The 17,416-nt window shown below is 37.3% G+C and overlaps 1 protein-coding gene across 2 annotated transcripts in view; it reads left to right on the forward strand.

The window, feature by feature from the left end:
* The window catches only part of LOC135834409 (uncharacterized), a 532,193-nt gene that overhangs the window by 149,190 nt on the left and 365,587 nt on the right, over positions 1-17,416 (forward strand). The window lies entirely within an intron of this gene.

Consider the following 17,416-nt stretch of genomic DNA (forward strand, 5'->3'; position numbering starts at 1 on the left):
GATGCTTTGGAGTAGAATTGAGTCGAAATTTCAGCTCCTAAAATTCATTTCTCGATTCTTAGTAGATTTTTAAAGTTTCAAATTTGACCCATTTCCTATAAAAAAAAAATTGATCAAATCAACATAAAAACAGCTAAGACTTTGCTTTATATGTAGGGTCACGGGTGGTTAGTTGTCAATAATTGTTAGTTGTCAAATTGCGTTTTTAAAAGGATACATGAACGCTATCTCCACGAAACCTTCATAATAACTTCATGCTATACCTACTAATGTTCCAACATGCAAAATTGGCTACATAGCTTTTTATTTGGGGATACAGTTTTGAAAAAAGTGATTTTACAGGTGCGAAGTTACACATGTTAAATTGGAACTTTTCGTTTTTAAACATCAAAAATATGTCAAAAGTAAATAAATTATACATCAATTTAAAGGAAATTTTATCACGGATTCAGTAATCACATGTTCAATTACAAAAAATTTTGAAATGAATAAAATTTTTTGGTGCAAAGATGAAAAACGAGAAGTTGTTAGTTGTCAAAAAAGGGAATATTGTTAGTTGTCAATGAGATAGTTTACTAAAATATGCATCAAAGTGGGAAAATATTTTTAGAAAATTATCTATTGCATTATTGAATCATTTTTTTTCTGCCTTTCATTCTATAAAACGAATAAAAAGTTGTATTGATCGATTTACCTACGCAAAAAAAAATTCAAAGAATGACCAGTCAATTTTTAAGTCATTGATGGATATTTTTTCAAGTTTTTGGGTTTATCTAAAAGTTTAGTCCTTCTCACGTGTTATCTTTTTGAAAATTTTCGAAAATTGAATTGTAAGTTTTTTTTAAATCAATAGTGAATGCGTGTTTGACAACTTACAACAGGGGTGGTTGTTAGTTGTCACAAAAAAGTATCTCACTAAATCAAGCATTAACTATTCATCACATGAACCAAAATTCAATTTTAAAAAAAGAAAACATGCGCAAAGAATCAAGCTTTCAAATGAGCCTAAAACCGCAAAAAAATATTCATAAATGGCTTCAGAAACTTCAAAAAAAAATTTTTTTTGACAACTAACCACCCGTGACCCTACCTCTTTTTCGATCTTCCGAATCCATTTTTGATGGTTTCGAGCCGTTCTGAAGCCTCTAGCAAATTTTCAGATTCTCTAGTTGAAATGTTGTAGGTAGAGTTGGAATGAAATTATTCCTAGCGTCTACAAACTTGGATTGACCACTCGAGAGGTTGGAAATGGGATATTACATAAATTTCAGTGTTTTCGTTCCATGAAACATTTTCAAAAAATTTGTGCCTACAGGTATCAATTTCTCATTTTTCATTCGACTTTGAGAACTTCATAGTAGGGAACCAGCGGACCAGCATCATTTGGGAGACCGGAGGAATGGTTTTCTTGAAACTGTGCTTATCTAGAAAGTTTCTGGTCATAAATGAAAAATGTTCAAAAAATTTTCTCAGCCATAAATTTGTCATATTTTTTATTTTATCAAATTGAGGGAGGGGGTGGCAGGGGGTCCCATGCAAGAGAGCCTATATAACTTGGGAGTCCAACGAAGGTTTTTTCTTGAAAAGGGGGTTACGTGGAACAATTTTAATGTGGAAATGAGATATTTCCAAAAAAATTCCCTGACTTTGATTTATTCTCAATTTTTTTTTGGTTTTTTCAACTTGGGGGGGGGGGATCCTTTCTAGGAGACCAATATGATTTGAAGGGCTGGAGAAATTTTTCTCCTGAAAAGAGGATTGCTTAGAAAAATTAGATAGAGTAAACATAAAAAATAGGGAATAATTTTCTCACCAGAAATAACAACTTTGGGAGCGTGGGAGGTGGAATATTCCAATGTTGCGAAATAAGGTACACCGTAGGGTAGGTATGCTCTTTTAATTCAGCTGAGTTTCTTTGAATTCAAAATTTGTCAGGTCTTCTTCTTCTTCTTCTTCTTGTGTCCGGCACATTCGGATCTCTTCAAACTCTCCCCTTCCATCTCTGCACCAGACCTTCTGTGCGATTGTTCATTTCTCCCCACAGCTCCTCTCTAGTGTATGCAGTGCCTGTACCACATACGAGGAGGTGGTCGTCAGTCTGTCTTTGTCCGCAATCCGGACACTTCACATCATCTTGAATGCCCCATCTAGTGAGGTTTACTGCTGTCTGGGCGCATCCAGCTCGGATCTGGTTCAGTATGAGCCACTCTGCGAATGGTAGTTTGTGTCCATTTGCCAGGTTCTCAGTACATGTGGCCTTTTCCAGATCCGACCATCTTTTCTCCCTCTCCTCCACTGGATCAGCTTTCATCACATGGGTCTCCTTCATAAAACTCCTCCTGGACTTCAGCCTTGGGGTCACCTCCTTCTGGTTGAACATAACATAGCAGGGGTCTTGTTCTTTTTTTGTTCTCTCTATATCTGCCACCACACACCGTCTTATCCCAGGGGGTGCAATTCCGCATATTCTTGGTAGCCCAGTTGGGTGAAAATCTGCCCTTCTGCCAATAAATACGCGGTAAAGAGCAGTTTAATTGGTGTTTTATACTTCAACGCGACTTTCAACTGCTGCCATGCAGCAGATTTTACAGTTTTCAAAATCGCGCTTCAATTCACGGTTGTAATTTGAAGCAACTTTTTAGGTTGTCACATTTTCTGCGCAGCAGAAAAAAATTTCTGCTGATAAACATGCCACAAGAATATTTTGTAGCGTATTTTTATCGCGTAAAGCCGCTACGCTTCTAAATTATGTGACGTATTATTGCACATCGACTACACCAGCCACAAGAATACGCTACGTAAATATTTCGTAGCGTATTTATTCGCATATTTACTGAAAAACTAGCGTAAATGTGGTATTTTGCGGGTGTGTTTCATCTTAGTATACAAATCTTTAGTCACTTCTACCAAGTGCTCTGGTGGTGTAGGTAGCAAGGATTCCACTCACAGATCCAGGGACTCAAGCTCGATCCCCGCTGGTGCCAAAAAATTTTTCAAGAATATTGATCAATGGCAGATTTTTACGCGTAAATAAAATACGCGCCGATTAATGGGCAGAAAAAGCATTGATGTATGTCGCGTAAGAGCATATTTTCATCCAACTGGGAGATGTTTAACACTGGTTGGGCTTAGGCAGCCAGACACAATTCTCATGGTGTTGTTGAGAGCAACGTCAATCTTCTTAACATGTGCTGATCGCCCCCAGGCAGCACATCTGTACTCTGCTGTAGAGTAGCACAATGCTATGGCTGTTGTCCTCAGTGTCTTTGGCTTTGCTCCCCATCTAGTTGATACCAGTTTCCGCAGTAGGTTGTTTCTTGCTTCCACCTTCATTTTTGTGTTCTCACAGCACACAGTGGGACCTGAGCAGAATTTAGGAGGAAAAAAGTCAAATTGACGGATGCACCTGAAACCTTTGTTTTCTACTTGAAAATACTTTAGAGTAACACATACAATCATTAAAAACTCGCCCCACCCACTTTTCCTGGAATTACAGATACAGGAACTTCAATGTTCTAGGAATGTGAAAAATGGTGAAGGTAATGTTGATAAGTGCGCGGTGTTGTACATTTCAAGTTTGCGTGAGTTAAATAGTAGGTAGGAAAATTCTGAAACATGGAAATGAAAGCTGAAGGGATGTAGATTCTATTAATGTACTTAATTTTGAATTTACAATTATTTATAATGTAATTATAAGCTGTTGAAGTTGGAGAAAAAATTTGTAATTTTGAAATTTTCAAAAAAATGGTAAACTTGGCTTTCAAAAATTGGGGTGTAAGTTAAAAAAATTTCAAATGCGAGAAAATGTGACACCAAGTGTAGACTTTTGAAAGAATCGAAAATTTTTTGCAACTGAGCTTTAGTTGGTTTGCAATTTTTGGTTTTAGCAGCCAAAAACGTTGAAATTTTGCAAAAAAAACTGTTATATTTAGTCATTTTTTTTTCTATCTAAAAATTTTTTCAGAAAAATGGTTTTGGGCTCAAAAGACGCGAAATTTTATGCTGTTTCCAAATCACCTCTCGTATACTGGATTTTTCCAATAATAAGTGCCCAAAAATCGTTTTTTTCTAGAGATTACATCAAAATTAGTGATTTTCCAAGTACCTGAATTTTCTAATTTCAAATTTTTTAGGGTGAATTCCGGCGGGGGTGTAATGATTTTGGTTTTGAAAGATGCTAAATTTGATACCTTCTCATAATTTGTTTCAACCAATGGGATAAGTTTGCAACTTCTCCCCCTATGGTGGAATCAGAATGAAATGGAGGGGGCACGAAACCTTTTTCTATGGTAATCCAGCTCTTGAGGGGTAAAAATTGTTTTTTTTTTTGGTTCTGAATGCAAATTTCATGTCCGATTTGAAACGTCGTACCCCTAACGTGGTGAACCGCCACCCCCCCGCCCCTTTATGATCCAAAATCGAAAAAAAATTTAAATACCATGTGACGTATCGTTTGTTATGTTTTTGAGGACGCTGAATCCGAATATCGACTTCGTTTTTCGATCTGGCCTTCTCTACCCTTTCCACCCCCTCCCCCACCCTTTATGATCCAAAATTGAAAAAAATAATAGCATGTGGCATATCGTTTGTTATGTTTTTGGGGATGCTGAGTCCGAATATGCACTTAGTTTTTCGATCTGGCCTTCTCTACCCTTTCCACTCCCTCCCCCCACCTTTTATGATCCAAAATTGAAAAAAAAATAATACCATGTGACGTATCGTTTGTTATGTTTTTGGGGACGGTGAATCCGAATATGGACTTAGTTTTTCGATCTGGGCTTCTCTATCCGTTCCACCTCCTCCCTTGCCCCTTCTTCAGCCAAAATTCAAAAAAAAAATTATAAAACCATTGGACATCCGATTACTATGGACAAAACCTAATAATGGATTCGGATTCAGCGCCTCAAAAAACGTATATGAGGATACCCATATTGGTTTATAAACCCATTTTATGATTTTACCCCTTTCCTCCCCCTTTTTCTCACCCTCAGATGACCATAGACAAAAAACTAATATTGGATTCAGATTCAGCGCCTCAAAAAACATATATGAGAATACCCATATTGGGTTTTAAGCTTATTTTCATGATTTTACCCCCTCCCTCTCCCTCTCCCCCACCCCCTGATGACCATAGATAAAAACTACCATCGAATTCGGATTCAGCGCCTCAAAAAACATACATGAGAATACCCAATTACCCATATTCGTTTTTAAGCCTATTTTCATGATTTTACCCCCTCCCTTCCCCTCTCCCACACCCCCTGATGACCATAGATGAAAACTACCATCGAATTCGGATTCATCGCCTCAAAAAACATACATGAGGACACCCATATTGGTTTTTAAACCTATTTTTATGATTTTACCCCCTCCCCTCACCCCCCTAATGCCCATAGTCAAAAATTGATATCATATTCAGATTCAGCGCTAAAAAATACTTCTAGTCAGACATATTCCAAAATTACTACATTCAAAGGGACTTTTTTCCTCCTAAATTCTGCTCAGGTCCCACTGTGCAGCATCTCTTGTATGTGAGGGTTCGATCTAGTGTGATTCCTAGGTACTTGGGGGGTTCACAGTTCTCCAGCTGCACTCCCTCCCCACACCAGCTTCAATGTGCACTTCGCCTTTGCATTCTTCAGGTGGAAGCTACACACTTGAGTTTTAGATGGGTTTGGCCTGAGGGCATTATCCACATAGTAGGTCTGTAGTCTGTTCAGGGTTTCCTGCAACATTTCTTATACCTCTATGTGTGTGTCCCCTTGTGCTGTTGCTGCTAGGTCATCTGCATACAGGAAGTGTCTCGTCTGGTCTCCCTGATTGGCTAGTCATTTGTGTATATATCGAACAAGATTGGGGCAAGAACACTCCCCTGTAGCAGTCCATTCTTTTGCCTTCTCCCTCTACTGGACTTTCCCATGTGGGTTACATAGAACATCCTGTTACTGAGCATAGATTTAATGATGGTGGTGAAATTGTGATCCTCGGTGACTTCATATACTTTCTTGCATAGTAGGGGGTGGTTCACAGTATCATATGCAGCAGTTAGATCAACAAACACTGCACCTGTGATTTTTTTCTTCTCAAACCCATCTTCAATGTGTTGTATGAGGTTGGTGGCCTGGCTTGTACAGCTTTTCCCCTGGCAAAAACCAGCTTGTTGAGGGATAAGTCTGTCATCAATTATGTCCTGTACTCTATTGAGAAATAGTCGCTCGAATAGCTTATAGCAATGGCACAGGAGTGAGATGGGTCTGTAGCTCTTCCTATCATCAGGGTCTTTCCCAAGTTTAAGAAGTGCTACTACCTTTGACTTCTGCCAGAGCTTCGGCATCCTTGCTGTCTTTTTGCCACATTACTGAAAAGGTTGGTCAGCCACTTGATACCCATTGGCCCAATTCTCTTAATCTGCTCACTGTGTATACCATCTGAGCCAGCTGCCTTGCTATTTTTGAGTGACTTGATCACACCTGTGACTTCTTGGATGGTGAAGGGGGTGCTCAGGTGGTTGTTTTCTTCACCTTCAGTTCTCATCCACGTACTCTTCTGGATTTTGATTGGAGCTTGCCATTTTCAACCAGCTGACTAGCTTTTTCATTTGGTGTAACCTTGGGAATGGATGGGCAGCTTGTTTTCTCTCCATTGAGGCGCTTGATGAGTTTCCAGGCCTTGGAGCTGTCCTTGGCCAAGTCCTAGTAATTCTTCCTTTGAGAGCTGAGTAAAATACGAGAATTCAAACTGTCAAAGATGGAATTTTTGGGAATTTTTCATTACCTACTTTCAACTTTTACAAACAAAGCGAGGAAAATCAACACGCTTCATTATACATTCTAAATAGTAATTTGCTGGGTAATACATTCGAAAATAAAATATCGAACGAAATGACGATTTTCTTGACCTTGGGAAATTTTCCTATTTGTATCTAGGACAACGTGAAATAAGGATTATTTATGTAATCACTTTTAACCTTGTATTTACGACACAACCCTTGGTATGTATTATCGTTTTCTAGACCGAGCACACTGACTCAACATACCTCCAACATTACAGTTCTACCTATATAGCTTAATCACTAATCAGTATTTCGATTCAGCAATATCAAATTCGATTGAATGCATCGCACATAAGAAATAATATGAAAAATACTCGAACGTTTGGTTTTTTTCCCTACATGCACTCTGTTTTTTTTTTTGTGTTTTTTCTATATTTTTCCATATAAATCTTGTATACTTGGTTAGCGAATCAAAACGGAACTCGACTATAATAATTTGTAAACAAGGAATATAAAATATTCGTCGAAAAAGACAACTTAATTTCGCAACTTGCTCGTGTACCTCGTACCTACCTACATACGCGGGAGAGATAATGAACTTTAGAAACGCTTAACTAGCTTCGATGTAGCTTCACGGATGCGACGCCGGTGTCGTAAGTTGGAGCCAGTGAGTCCCAAAGGTGAGCGTACGTGGAATGTTGTTTTATACGCGAATGGAACGCTTCAAGTTGCGCAAAATTTACAATCGCGACGAGATATGAGGGTAAAGTTTGCAAGTTTTACCGAGGAGAAGACGGTTGTTTTCTTTGAGTTTGCGGCAATATATTATGAATTTTTATGCGACTAATCGAATCTGTCAAGAAAATAATACCTACGACGTGTGTGAAAGTTGACTAAGTAGGTATGTTTTTGAAGCACGAGGAAGTACATATAAGGGGCCATTTCGCCGAACAAAATGATGACTTAATACTGCCAGGATCAAATATTCGGAAGAATTTTTCAAAAACTTGTGAGACAATTTTTAACGAATTCAAAGCAGCTGACATTTTTCATTGGTGGAGTACTTTGGAGTCTTATTTGAACTCTCCTTTATCAAGTTGAAAATTTCCTGTGCCAGTTGGGATACTTCCCTTCTGAGGGAATGAAAGCATCATTCGTGCTTTACCATTTTTTGGGGAACCCATAAAAATATTTCAAGCAGAATCAGAAGACTTGAACCATTTCACATGGCATGACTCCTCTACCCCTCCTCCCTTCTCACGAAAATACACTGCAAAATTTGGAAATTTCCAAATTCATTCTATAAATATATCGAGAGAAATACGTACGTAATTTGCTAAAAACAAAACACGAGTTTTTTTTCCTCTTTACGCGAAACAAATCCTGCAGCGATATTCGCGCGATGCTTATTTCAATATAGAAGTTATGAAACGCAGAGCTTCAGTTGGAAAATTCGATTCCGTTCTTCTTTTCTGCTCACTAATTATATGAAAACATTTACAATATTCTGCGAAACGATAATCGACACAAAGTGTAGGAATATAGCTGACTACGTTTAAACAGAGAGAACACGAAACGCGAAAGGAAATATATTAACATTTTGTAGATTCCTTCATTTTAATCTACTTAAGGAGCAATTTCCCTTAATTTCATTCCTTTATATATAAGCGGGGGTTTTCTTTATTTTTTTTTTTTTTGCGTATTTCTTAAATTAAATTTAAATTACAAGACGAAACAATTTCACTATAACACCGAAATCACTCAATTATTTTTATAATGCTTCGCTTACATCTTTGATAAAATAAACAATTACTACGAGTTTAATCGGACTATTCTGGCGGACGGTTTGTTAAATATTCCTCTATAAAAAAAAAGTCCGTGAGCGCAAATACAACGAAATACGAGTAAAAAAACGAAGAAGAAAAAACAGAACTGAACCATAAATCGCATTTAAATATTAAACTCCTCGTCGTAACCATAAACCGTATTTTTATTTCAGTCGAGGAGAAAAATCTGAAAACAAAATAGCAACTGACGGATACATTTTTTTCACTCGATTGCTTCTCACGAAAGGCTGCAAAAATTTCGTGTAATTTCAACTGCTGCGTTTCGCCATGACAGAGCTGTGTGCGGGGAATATATGCTGACTAAATACGAGTACTAGGTCGTGTCGTTTTTTCCCTCCTTAATCGAATTCAAAAGAAGGGGCGAAACGTTGTCAACCGCCAAAAAGAACTTGTATGCCCGACAGCTGGTGCTTTTTATGGTAAAACATACAAATACTATAATGCCTTTAAGGTTGCTCGACGTTGGTAAGTTTTCAAGATGCGGAAAAAAAAAGTTGTCCAAATTGTCACGCGCTCTAAACAACATATTTACTTGGAAAATGCTCCCAACATTACACGCCGCGTGAAAAATCTTTCGGTGAAAAGTTCGAGGTACCATATACAGCGAATAAAGTTTATATCGAATTTCACTCTTCCTGGAGTTCGACTTTATCGTCGTTATAGCCAGTAAAATTGAAATTTTATTCGACCAGTCATTTTTAATCACACAACAACAGTCGACTCGACTCTACTCGCGTGTACTTGGAATGTAAATTTATTGCAGTAAGTATTGAATTGGTGTACCATATTTGAACCAAGTTGCGAGCTACTATAAACTGCAGCCTATTCGTATATTTATGTACGAATGCGATCCGGCATGGCGTAGAATGGCAGATCGTCTACGAATAATTTAATTCGACGCGAACGTTGTCATATTTAACACGCTACCGGTGCACTATGATTTGATTAAACTAATTGCCATACCGTCGTGTACGTTTAAACGGCTCATTTTGAATTCTTCAAGTGTATTCCTAGTTCTACGTACCATACCAATGCTAATACTCTTGCTCTTCTGTCAGCACTATCGCCACCTCCTCTGTGCGTCGTCGTTTGCATGTATTTAATCGAATTCTCCCCCTGTTAGCCTGTCTGTACGTTGTAAAATTCACCAGCTTGTACATCACTATAATATAGCAATTGGTTGAAAAAAATGATGCTACAAATTTCGCTAATTGGCTGATATTATTATTATTTTTTGGTAGTTCAAGAGATGAACAACCGCGAGATTAATTTGTCGCGTGTGACCTCCAGCCGCCTTGATAATTGGTGTAAATTAACGACTGCTTAATTAACTAGCTCGAATTTATGTGTAAATCTCACATAATTTTATCTTGGCTTTTGAGCGGAGACCCAAGCGAAGAGTTGTTCCAATTCTTTTACACTTGATTGATCTCACAAAGAGGGTGGATTCGAGTTTATTGGAAAGGAAGGTGAAGGATTTCATTTCCAAGGTACCCTATCGTTCGGCAGGTATATGAAAATAGGAATAATTGCACCCCCTCCCTTCCTCCCTGAGATCCTCTGAGACAATTTTTACCTGCAAGGGAACATCCTGAGGAACATTTCAAAGCAAACTTGCCAAAAAAAAAGTTGACGACAGTTGAAAAATCCCTGCAGCCTCCAGAATGGACCAAAACTGGAATTGGTCTTATTGTTTCACTTTGCTTTAAAAAATTTATATCTCATGTCAAAGTCTGAAATAAGCTTTGAAATATCTCTAGCCTACTTATTCAAGAACGCCACAATAACCATTAGGAAGAGACTGCTATGTAACTTTCTACAATAAAATACTATCAGGTGCTGCCATACCTGAAGATTTCCATACAGCAGTCGTAATACCAATTTTGAAAAAAGGAGACTGCAACGACCCAGGAATCTACCGTGGAATAAGTCTATTAAATGCTGCTTACAAAATACTTGCAAAAATGCTAATGAGAAGAATTGAGAGCCATGCGGAAGCAATATTATTGGAATGCCAAAATGGATTTCAAAAGGGAAGATTGTGCATAGATGGAGTATACTCAACAAAGCTGTTGATGGAGAAGAGATGAAAATATAACCTAGAAACCCACATGTGCTTTGTTGATCTGGAGAAGGCACACAATCAAGTACAGAGGAAGGTGTTGTTTGAAATCCTAAGGAAAATCGAAGTGAACAAACAAATCAATGGCTTGGTACATATAAAAACCTCGTAAGTCCAGTTTTTTTTCGAAAATGCTTGTTTTGTGGTTTTTGTAGTAAAAAAAAAAACGAGGAATCCGAATTTGAAAACCTTGTAAGTCTTAAACGCACCCTAGCACTCTAATCAACGAAAATCTAACATTAAAAAACACGTAAGTCCGACATACGAGGTAAGCACAAGAACTTCATCAATTGTAAATTTGAAAACCTGGTAAGTCCTTGTTAAAAACCTCGTAAGTTGTACGTAAGTACGATGAAAATCTCATATGTTCTTTTTAGAAACCTCGCATGTCCTTTCAAAGCGCATTAATCAACTAATTATAATTGATGAATCTATAAAATATCGTCAGGTCATACCCTTAAGCCCCTAAAATTGGTGAGCTGTTCAGTCCTTCTGAGGAACTGTAGAAGAATTGCTCGCCGATGTGTCATCAAGCTTTTTCTTCAATCTTCCTCTGCTTCTCCTGCCAGCTGGAGTGTATTCTCTGACATTTCAAGGGGACTGTTTGTCAGGCATTCTATCAATGTGTCTTCGCTATTTCTTTTTGTAATCTTTCACCCGTCCAATGATTGGCTCTGCTCTGATCTCCTTCAGGATACCTTTGTTCCTTTTTCTATCATGTCTCATATATGTACTCTCATTTCTACTGCATTTACTCTGCTTTTTATATCCTTTCTCATTGTCCATCTTTTGCTTCCATCCAGCAGCATTGGTCTTGCCAGCGTATTGTAGATTCTTATTTGAGTTTTGGCTCTGACTTTTCTTGGAGGGATGGCTCAGTTTATCATCCCGCTTACTTTCAGGAATGTATTGATCATAAGTTGTGCTTCGACCTCTCCTTCATAAGATAGCTCACACCCGAGATATTTAAAGCTACTGACTTGTTCCACTAGCAGTCCATTTACAGCAATTTTACTGCATATTGGCTCTTTCCCTTCTTGTTTTTGACAATGAGATGAGATCCTCATTCCATGTTTATCTGCTAGGTTTTTTCTAAAGGTTGTACATCATGCTCTGCAAGTTATCTTCATTGTCAGCAAAGACCACAAAATTTTAATTTTTGGGATTTTTTCTTATATGTTGAGCTGATGGAAAGGCTCCAGAAAATTTAAAAAGCCAGCAACGAGGCAGGTATGAAGGTCAACAAAGGAAAAACAAAATTAATGATAATTGATAGGGAGCACAAGAACAGACCTACAATTTTGGGAGATCGATGGCATAGAGGTAGTACAGGACTTTGTGTATCTTGGTTCGCTGATAAAGAATCAGGGAGACTCAGCTGGAGAAATCAGGAGAAGGTTGGCCATAGCAAAGGCGGCAGTGGGAAAGCTCAATAGGATCTGGAAAAGCAACAACATCACAAAGATCACAAAACTCAGAATTTGTAAAAATGTTAGTCTTCTCCATCCTCTTGTATGCATCAGAATGCTAGACAATCGGCAAGGCAGATCAAGACAAAATCAATGCATTTGAAAAGTACTGCTACAGATGCATGCTAAGGATATCATGGGCACAGAAAAAGAACAAATGCATCAATACTGGAACAATTGGGATTGAAGAAGAGACTTAGCACAGCCATCAAGAGACGAATATTATGCTATTTCAGACATATAGTGAGGTAGGACTACCTGGAAAAGCTAACAGTCCATCTGCACAACAATTGTCAACGTTGACATTTACATAGACTACGTTTTTTCCCAACATAATGATCAATTAATTATTTAGTAGGAAGCTTCTGTCTGTACAAAAGCCAGGTAAATGGAAATTTTCAACATTTTCTCATTATTTCTGATACCTTGACATGCCATCTCAACATGTAGATGTAAAATTTGATGCTCGAAATTTACATCTACAACTATGTCGACCAATTTTTCAGAATTAAAATTTCTGTTTTAGTGTTTAAAAGTTCAGTAAACATTCAAAAATATGATCTTGTTCAATGAGAAAAACAAATTTTTTAGGGCATTGATGAAATTATTCACTTTTCCACAGTTTGGAGTTGTAGATGATATGATGTTGATATTGTGGGTGTATTTGTTGATGTCAAATTTCACATCAATATTAACATCGACATGTTGACATGAAAATGGATTAGTTTAGTACTCTTAGATAAAGTATTGCACCATCTTTGATATAAGGAATTTCTGTTCACCTTTTGGTTATATAGACTTTTCATCTGTACTTCATCAGAAGTGGACTTTGCATCAATGCTGTTTTCAGCATGAGCAATAGCCACATCAGAAAAAATCATTTTTGGAAAAAAATTTAAAATTTTTAAACTTAAATTTTATAATTTTACGAAGCAGGAGGTCGACATAAATTTCGATGTGAATGTCGATCCATCCACATCCGTCACTTTTGGATGCCCCATGTCGATGTGAATTTCAACCCTGTGTTGAGCCAATTGTTGACACAAATGCAGATCAACATCAGTCGACAATTACATTGAGAATTAGCTCAACACAGGGTCGAAATTCACATCAACATGGGGCATCCAAAAGTGACGGATGTGGATGGGTTGACATTCACATCAAAATTAGCATGGTCATTGTTGTACGGGCAAGTCCACATAAATGAGGCAAGATGGCCAGGGGAAGATCACCCACTACAATACATAGGCTTGGTCAAGAAAGCTGCCAAAATGTCACTGGAAGAATGCACAAGAAGGGCCGAAGACAGATATAAGTAGCTGGAGTGAACTGGTTGCTGGAATTTCATAGTTGCAATGTCTGGATGGAGGCAAGTGAGACAGAAGAAAAAGTTTTGGAATGGGAGGGGGGAAGGGGAAATTTCATTAGTGAATTTTTGAAAATTCTTCTTCTTGGTGCCATATCACTGGTTGCCGTTTCTATGACATGACCCAATACACCAACCCCCATCCAACCGTCTGTGTATAGGGTGCTCCCGACACATGCTGGGAAGCTGCACCCAATGGCCTTGCAAATGGAGTCTGTCCATATCGTGGGGGAGCATCCACACCCTCTTATTCCCTCTACCTTGCCTTGGATGAACAGGGACTCCATTGCATCAGTCCTTGTGACATGCCCAAAGTGTTTGAGGGTTCTGCTGAGCACCATTGCCACCAGCCTATTCTGGACACCAATTTCCCCCAGGATGGGGACATTGGCCCTTTTCTCTATCCATGGGATCCAAAATATTTTCTCCAACACCACATCTCAAGCGCATCAATTCTTCTTATGTCTCCCTCACATACTGTCCAGGGTTCTGACGCATAGAGCAACACTCAGAAAACCAGAGCATTTACAAGCCTTATCTTTAGGGTCTTAATCACCGTTGCATCTGACCAAGTCTTCTTCAGGCGAGACATGGCACTTCTTGTGATTTGCGCTCTGGGTCTTATTTCGGCTTCACTGCCTCCTTTGTTATCCACAATGGAACCCAGGTATACAAATTGGTTCACCACTTTGATTCCCTCTATTTCCTGGATCTCAGGCGAGTTGCTCTCCAGCTGATTCACAATCATAATCTTAGTCTTCGCTTTATTTATCAGCAGGTCATATTTTGCACTAACTTTCCTCCAGGCATTTCAGAAAACTGGTCATATTTTCGACACTTGAGGTTATGAGGGTTGTGTCATCAGCATAAGTAGTTAAGGAGGTACTCTACGATCAGGTGCAAGATATGCAACCCGCAACACACGCAACGTTGGCTCGCGAGTACAGTACGGTGTGGGTAATGTCATAGGCGGGGTGAGGAGGGAAACTGGTTCGCGCACACGTGGTGGAATGCTGGCTTAGGTGGCGGGGGTGAGGGAGGATATTAAATTGATATTGATTGACGAATTAATTAATTAATTTAATTAAAACACTGGTACATATCAATATGATCGATCAATTAATTAAATATTTCATTGATTCAGAATAATTATCACAATTGATTTCTTTAATTAAAATATTCATAATCAATTTTGCCAATTACGATTATATATGAACAAATGGAAATATCAACCCCCTTCTGCCCCCCCCCCCTTCATATAGATGGACTGATTGATTGATTTCTTCAATTAAAATAATTATCAGTGATTTTAATCGTAGGTATGTACAGGCATTATGGATACAGTAAATTAGTACTAGACTTTTTCTATTCTTTTCCATATCCTTCCACCCACACATCAATATTTTAAATCCCTACAATATTCAGACGTTTCTAGACTGAATAAGAATTCCTTAAAAGACAAGCCTTTGGTCAACAATAGCTACAGACATGTGTCGCCACTTTATACATTAGAAAAAAAAAGTCATTAATCTTTCTTGTTCTTCTAGAAATGTGTGATGTAGAAGTACAAAGAAATTCTGTCTTGGAAAGATCTGGAAATGGAAGAAAGTAGAAAGCAGGTATACTTTGAGAACAGGTTTTCTGTTTCCAAGGGAGGGTATATGGAGAAAGAGCTAGAATGTAAGGGTGAGATTTTAGAATCTATATAAGAAAGTAGTTGGTCAGTGGAGGTTTCAGTTGTTAATTTGTGCATTTGTGATTTTTTCAAAGAGTTTATTCTGCTAGTGCTGTGTGATTCTGTACTTTTTCTGTACTGTGTATCTGTGTGTTTATTTTTCAAATCTTTTGAATGAACATATTTTTCAAAATTGTGTACTGTGTACTGTGTACTGTGGAATAAAGTGAAGTGAATCGTCAAACTTAAATTATTCACGAACTGTTTCAATTTTTTTGTGGTAAATATTTCGTTTTTCAAAAATGGAAAGTTCGAAAATTTTTGGCGAGCTGGACAATCCAGTTAATGAAGAAGAAATGTCCAAGGTATTGGAGCAAATTTCTCAGAGCCCTTTACCTGTACTCCAAGCAGACGAAGTGCATGAAATTTTATCTCCTGTTGGTGCTCCAGGGCCATCCAATCCTATACAGCCTGTTGGTTTACCAGGACCATCTAATCGTATACAGCCAGTTGGTAAGTTTTTGTCTTTTTTTTTTAAATTTATGCTTGAAGCTATGCAAAGTAAATACATACGAGTTCGAAGATCATTTTGCTCAAAGTAAAATTAGGCAGGGAGGTGATGTAAAAAAATTATTAATTTCTTTCATTTGAGAAAAAAAAACGAAGTAAAATAGGTATATATATTTTTTTTAGAAATTTTTTCTGGAAACACACTCTGAGGTCATTCATTTCTAACTCTACACAGAATAATTCAAATTTAAAAATATTACCAATTCAAAATAATTTTTCTCACATTTTTTAAAATTGAGTAAAAAATATCTGTTCTGAAAAAGAGATTTGGCAAAGTTGATTTTTTTTTCAAAGTATAAAAAAAACAAACAAGTGATTGAATGCATGTGTGGCTTTATGCTTGCCTAATTAAATGCTTTTTAATTTAAGATTTCCCTGCCCCTTTCCCCTTTTTGCTGTTGTAAAAAATCTAATTTCTTTCTCTTTTTTTTTTAAACAGAGCTTCTTGATTTACCCCCTGAATTAATTTTCGAAATTGTTAGTCATCTCCCTGGGGCTTCTATTGTGATGTTGGCACAAGCAAGCGATTATCTATGTGAAATTATTATTGAAAAATTTGAAAAAATTTGGAATGAAAAATTTTTGGAAAAATATGATGAAATTAAAAACTTTATTCGAGTACACCTAAAAGACAAATTTAAACAATTCCTGATCAGCTGCCTGCATTTTAACAAGGAAACAATCAATGTAATAGAAGTTCTTAAAAAAGCAAAGTACATCGAATCAAAAAATTGGCAAGATTATACACAAGATGATGTTGTTCACGTATTTTCTCTTCCACAATTTTACACTGAAACAGATTTAATTAGAGATTGTCAAAAAGAGGGAAGGGCAGAGGACTTGCAATTTTTTCTGCTAGAACCATATTTTGACAAATGGAAATTGAGCCAAGCCATCCACAAACAACTAAACCTACCAGTGTTATCTTGGGAAGATTTTATCGAAGATATGTGCTCCAACTATTTTGAGGCAACTTCACTTGAGAGCTGGGGGGAATGGTACAGGGAAAAATTGATGCACAATACACCCTAATTTTTTTTTTTCTTAAAAAAGACAATTCCCTAACACACATTTTTTTTTTCTTCTATACCCACAGATGAAACAGATGAAACAGAGGAGGAATTTTATGATGTACTAGGCATATCATCAAAAGTTATTAAAAAATTTTCTACTGAAGCACTCACAATGACAGCCAAATTAAAAGAAAACTTAAAAAAAGAAAATCCGGAAGAATACCTAAAAAAAGCCCTGAATAAGTTAATAAATGAATTTGTTATCAATGATATGAATCCACGTGATAGAGTTGGTCTGGTTATGGGCAATGAATCGGCAGAAAAACCCATATTTATTTCATATAGGGCACCTGACCAATTTTCCAGCAATGTAATAATGAACGAATTTTCACGAATTATTCAGAGTAATAAAAATTTTTTAACGGATGAACCCTTTAAGATCAAAATAACCAAAGTACGAATGCCTGATGGGAATGGAAGAAGACGAAAATTTGACTTAATGAGCTATGAAGAAATTTGCCAAAAAAAAACATCTATAATTACAATTGAAAACCCCTATGACAACTTATGTTTGCCTAGAGC

Source organism: Planococcus citri, chromosome 2, assembly GCF_950023065.1.
Source record: "Planococcus citri chromosome 2, ihPlaCitr1.1, whole genome shotgun sequence".
NCBI lineage: Eukaryota > Metazoa > Arthropoda > Insecta > Hemiptera > Pseudococcidae > Planococcus > Planococcus citri.